The sequence below is a fragment of the Cervus elaphus genome, chromosome X (genome assembly GCF_910594005.1).
Source record: "Cervus elaphus chromosome X, mCerEla1.1, whole genome shotgun sequence".
Lineage (NCBI taxonomy): Eukaryota > Metazoa > Chordata > Mammalia > Artiodactyla > Cervidae > Cervus > Cervus elaphus.
In genome coordinates this window covers 29,205,561-29,211,733 of record NC_057848.1, presented here as the reverse complement: position 1 = coordinate 29,211,733, position 6,173 = coordinate 29,205,561, and the positions used below count along the sequence as shown (strand labels likewise).

Below are 6,173 nucleotides of genomic sequence, written 5' to 3'. Positions count from 1 at the left end.
AGTAATCAGGGTGACAATATACAGCCTTGAAGTACTCCTTTCCCAGTTTGGAACTAGTCTGTTGTTCCATGTCTGGTTCTAACTCTTGCTTCTTGACCTGCATAAGGCTTCTCAGGAGACAGGTGAGGTGGTCTGTTATTCCCATCTCTTTAAGAATATTCAGCATTTTGTTGTAATTCACACAGTCAAAGACTTTATCACAGTCAATGAGGCAGAAGTAGATGTATTTTTGGAATTCCCTTGCCTTTTCCATGATCCAAACCAAATCAAAATATCACAAAGTTTTGAAATCCCACCATGTTCTCTCTCTACAGATGTATGAAACTAGGAATCAGTTTAAAAAGAAAAGCAATGGAAGATCAGCTTCTTTAAAATTAATCAGTACACTTATAGCAAAATGTCATAAATAAAATTCAAATAAAAATTTGCAAGGTCCATGAGGAAAAAACAATGGAAAAGATATGACCCTTAACATAAACTTTACATTCAAATGTCTTGAAGTAAGAGGAGATATCTTAGATTTTATATTCCTGAAAATCCTTCTCCAAATCGATGCAAGAGCCTGGAGAGATGACCTGATCTGAGTTCATATTTTATCCCCATGATTAAACAGAATATGGAACCAAAAAAGAACAGACAAACTATCACAGTTCCCTCTCTCTTAATCTTCAGTCTGAATTTCATAGAAGGGCTATTATCTGTTCAGCTCTGGTTTCTCAATCACAGTTTCAGTCAACAGCTGTGGCTCACAGGCTGCCAAGTGACCATTGGCTGTACCAATGGAGACAGGAGGTTGACCTGCTCTCACTGGACACTCTCTAATGGATGTAAAATTTCAGGTCATGAAAGTTTGTGTCTTAAAGATCGAAAGATTCTTTGCTAGGAAAAAATTGTTTAGAAAAAATCTGTATGAATTTCTAAAAGAATTCAGAAACCAGGGAACTAGGAAAGTTAAATTGTTATGAAAACTTTGTTTTGACATTTCTGTACTATACATCAATCCTTATTTATAAATTTACTTGTATGCTTAATCTAACATATGTGTGATAAGTGTAGTGGATGGGTATATCTGTTTCTTCATTTATCTATTACATATCACACATAAAATACTTCTGAAGAATTCCATAATACATTTATGGGAGAATGGGAATAAATTAGGAAATGAAATTAATAAAAAAATAATTTAGACATTATAGAAATCTATCATGTCTGACTGACCTAGCAAAGAACTAAATCTGGGCTCAAGAAAAGGCTAGAATTCTGCATTTTCTCTAGTTTTCTCTCATTGTTTAGCTGATATTGACATCCTTCACAGGTTTCTACATCCAAATCCAGGCATACTGAGAATTGTCTTTTTAATTTTTAAAGTTTTCTTGAAGTTTAGCTGAGTTAAATATTATATTAGCTCAGGTTTGCAACACAATGTTCAATAGTTTTGTATATTATACTCTGTTTAAAGTTACTACAAAAATAATTGCTATATTTCCCTTTGCTCTACAGTATATTCTTACTAAGAGTTCAAGAAAGTATGGTATAAAATATGAAATACTGAATTCTAATGAAAATCATAGAAAATTGCAAAAGATTGAAATAGTGTAGTGCATTCTCTCTCCAATGTGTGGTAAGCTGGAAATTAATGGGAAAAAAAAAAGGAATTGGATAATCACCAACTACATTGAAAGTCAGCTACATTCCTACAGAAAAACAAACGGAAAGGTCAATGCACCAAAAAAGATACACAGTGGATATTAAATTTAATAAATATTATCATAAGCATTAACAATCAAATTACTTGAGTTAGCGGAAGGAGTCCTCTGAGTTCTCTGAGTTGCTGAACATCCTCCTCTTATTTTGATGGAAGGAGATAGAGACATGCCCCACTAGCAGATCTGGATGCCTGTACTTAAATCACCATAGTTTAAACAAGTACTTGAACAGAAAATCAACAGGAAAACCATCACACCTCCTTCCTAATCAATCTCCAGGGTAAAAATCACAAGAAAGCTGTTATTGGCCCAGCCCTGGTCACCTCACCACATTTTGGGCCTATCATTTGGCTCACTGAGTTGCCAGTCCCATTAGTTGTTACTATGGGGACTGTGGCTACAGCTTCTGTCATTCGGTGATCTCATCATCTGGGCAAAACTGCACTTAAGTCAAATCCCAAAAAGTTATAGGCTGCAAAAAAGAAAAAAAAAAAAAAAAGGAGACCAATCTGAATAGAATACTAATTTCAGAAGGTATATTGCTTGATTCCAGAAAATTAGATTTTCAAATTTTACACTGCAGTGGGCTCCTATTTCATGTTTTCAACTGAATCCAGATTTCAGGTATGTTGAAAGAGTATGAATGGGTAATTAAGATTTTTATATCTGCTGTGTGAATGCATGCTAAGTCATGTCTGACTCTGTGTGACTCTATCCATGGTAGCCCACCAGGCTCCTCTGTCCATGTGATTCTCCAGGCAATACTGGAGTGGTTTGCCATGCCCTCCTCCAGGGGATCTTCCCCACCAAGGGATGGAACCCATGTCTCTTACATCTACCTGCTTTGACAGGCAGGTTATTTAACACCAGAGCTACCTAGGAAGCCATTTATATCTGCTACTGCACTTTATAGATTGCTATATGGCACATAAAAGTCTCTGAATGATACTCCTGTATACAGGTGGGAGAATGACAATATGAAAGGTCAATGAAACTTTCATGGAAAGAATTTTGACCACAAAGATCCCTAAAATGACTGACAGAGAAACCACGGATAGAAATGACCTTTTAGGAAAGTGAGGAGATGCAATATGGTTAAGAAGAGTTCATGATTTTGCCTGGAACAACTGACACAACAGACACATATTGATGAGGTTTATAATGCTTTCCTCAGGGTAGAAATGTTTTAACCATGGCACTAGGGCACAGGTCAAGAATCTAGAGTGCATGTGACTGTTCAGTGATATAGGTCTTTTCCCGCCAAGTGGCTCTGAAAAGAGCCTTTGTTATGCAAAGTTCCGGGTCAGCCAATCTGCTGGTGGTGTATTTGATGACCGCCTTGGTGGCCTCTGACCTGGCATGTTTGCCCATCTCCCCAGGCAGCAGCAAGCTCACAGAAGTCTGGATCTCTCTGGAGGTGATGGTGGGGCGCTTGTTTTGGGGGGCCAAGCGCCCAGCCTCTGGCGATGCCCTGGAATATATCTATCATGAAGGAACTCATGACATTCATGGCCTCCTGTGAGAGACTCAAGCCCATGTGGACTTGCTTTAGCACCCTGGAGAAATAGCTGGTGAAGCTGTCAGTGTTATCGGAGAGGCGGCGGTGGCGGCAGTTACCACGGCGGCCGCTGCAGCCGTAGTGACCCTTTGGTATCTTCTCCTTTGCCTTCCTTGGCTCCATTTCGGAGGGCTCGGCTTCACAGGGCTAGGTTTCTTCATTGCCCATGTCTTCCTCAGACAGCTTAGGTGATGACTCACTCATCTCAGACTCACCTTTCCCACAGCTCAGAGGGAAGGCAGCTTCCTAGGGCAGGTGCCCGGCTTTATAATCCCTGCCTGCCCTGAACTCACTGGCAAGGTCCATATCTGATTGAATAAAATGGAAGTCAGGGAGGCCTGTCACTCAGTCACCCCATGTCACGTGTCACCAAATGCCCCTCCCCCTTTGACCCTCTGTGGATCAATCACAGCGGGAATCTTTAAACTTTCTATGACCTCCCCCAGAAACTCTGAACTATGCAGCCTGTAGGAAAGGGCTTCCCGGGTTGCGCTAGTGTTAAATAACTTTTTTTTTTTTTTTTGGAAAAAACAAAACACGGTTTGAGCTTCCTGAGAAGGTCTGACTGACCTCCATAGCTCAAGCACTCGCCGCCGTCAGAGTGACTCTGGCCAATTGGCGGCCGTTTAATTCCACCACAGAATCTTATTTTTCCATTTCTGAGCCACCGTAGCTTGAGAGGGGCTTCTCGGGTAGCGTTAGTGGTAAAGAACCCACCTGCTGATGCAGGAGACATAAGAGACGCAGGTTTGATCCTTGGGTAGGGAAGCTCCCCTGGAGGAGGGCATGACCACCCACTCCAGTATTCTTGCCTGGAGAATCCCATAGACAGAGGCGCCTGTCGAGCTACAGTCCATAGGGTCACAATGAGTCGGACTCAACTGAAGTGACTTAGCACACACAAGCATGCAGCTTGAGCAAGTACTCTCTGACGTGTTTAGCAGAGTGCTCCCCAAAATCAGAGGACATGTGTGTGTGTGTGTCCATGCTCAGTCACTTCAGTCATGTTGGACTCTTTGTGATCCCATGAACTGTAGCCTGCCAGGCTCCTCAGTCTTTGGAATTCTCCAGAACTGACCTGCTATTACCTACAGTACTCATCAAAGGCCATGAGTAGAAGTAAAATAAGCAAACCCACGTTCTCCAAATATGGAGCAAGAATAGAAATGGAATACTTACAGATTTTTAAAAATACTCATATATTATGGAACATAAATTTAAATGTTTAAAATTTAATTTTTTTGCATTTTGGTTGTATGCTCAGTTGCTTCAGTCATATCCAACTCTTGGAATCCCATGGATTGCAGCCTGCCAGGCTTCTCAGTCCATGGGATTCTCCAGGGAAGAATACTGTAGTGGGTTGCCATGCCCTACTCTAGGGGATCTTCCAGACCCAAGGATCTAACCCATGTCTCCTGCAGCTCTTGCATTGTAGGCGGAGTCTTTACTCTCAGCCACCAGGGAAGTCCTCTTTACATCTTGTGCATGCCTGGGTGCATCCTAAGTCCGGTCAGTCTTGTCCGAATCCAAGCCAACCTATGAACTGTAGCTCTCCAGGCTCCTCTGTCCATGGAGATTCTCTAGGCAAGAATGTTGGAGTGGGTTTCCATGCTCTCTTCTAGGGTATCTTCCTGACCCAGGGCTTGAAACACCGTCTCTTACATCTCCTGTATTGGCAGGCAGGCTCTTTACCACTAGAGTCACCTGTGTAGCCCTCTTTACATCTTAGGTCCCCCAAATACCCAACATTTATTTATTTATTGTCAATAAATATTAGAGCTGTTTGTTGAAAAAGTGATTAATTCTCTAAGAATGCACCAGGGCTAGAGGGCAAGAATCAAGTAAAGGGAAAGATAATTAATATAACATGCTAATTTCTAAAATCAATGATAATACAAACAAAAATTTTAATATATTCATATAAAAATAAGTTAGCCAAAGTGAATCAAAAGTCACTGAAGAATATTCAAAGAGATGGAGGTTTTCAACGAGCTATGGTAATGATCAGGCTTAAGTGCATTTCCTGTGAGGATTTTAAGGAGCATCTAATTCTACTGTTATTGAAGTATTTCTAATTATAAAGAGAAAAAAGCTAATTTTTATCACTAGTAAATAGAATGTAATGATAATTCATGGAAGAAAGTTTGCAACTGCACATTATCTGGACCATGACGTAGTGTTACTAGTAACCCAAAGCTACAGAAGGCCTCTCTTTTCATTACAAATTCTCAAGAGACTTTTCCTCTCCCACAGTTAGGGACATGGATTAGAAATATTTTTTGGCATTTTCCTTTCCCATTAAGAAATTTCCAATTTTCATTAAGGCTGCAGTCATTCAGTTATCCATAATTATTAAAGGTTTCAGGGATTATTCATCTCTGTCACTTTTCACACAAAGCTGAGCATTTTAAAGAATATATATAAATAATTTTGTCAAGTTATTTTTCATGTTTGGAATGGAAGGTTTTCACATTTTTTATCCTATCTATTAACCAAAATAGAAGCATAAATGTCCCTTAAAATATAAACCAAGCTAGGGTCTCTAAATTTATTCAGCTGACGTCTAAACTACTCTGCAATGTAAGAGACAGCTGACACTCATATTGGTGTAATGGTGGTACCTCTTCATGGGGGTTGTGCAGCAGGATAGGGAGATTTTAGCTTGTCAGCTCACATCTCTCAAACAGCAAGGCAAAGCTGTGTGTCCTCTTAAAGATTAGCTATGTCATGGGCATAACATCACTTCTTCCACATTCCATTGGTCAAAGCAATCACAGGCCTCCCAGAGTCAAAAATAGGGGAACAGACATGTTTTATCCACTGGAGAAGTGTCTGGGAATGAGCAGCCTTCATGAATCTAACAAATATGCCATACTACACATGCTTCTTGAGGTGTGACTGGGTGCCAC

The 6,173-nt window shown here is 40.3% G+C and overlaps 1 pseudogene; it reads right to left on the bottom strand.

Moving 5' to 3' along the window:
• Positions 1-2,924: 2,924 nt before the first annotated feature.
• LOC122689446 lies at positions 2,925-3,387 on the bottom strand (annotated as a pseudogene).
• Between the last annotated feature and the right edge of the window lie 2,786 nt (positions 3,388-6,173).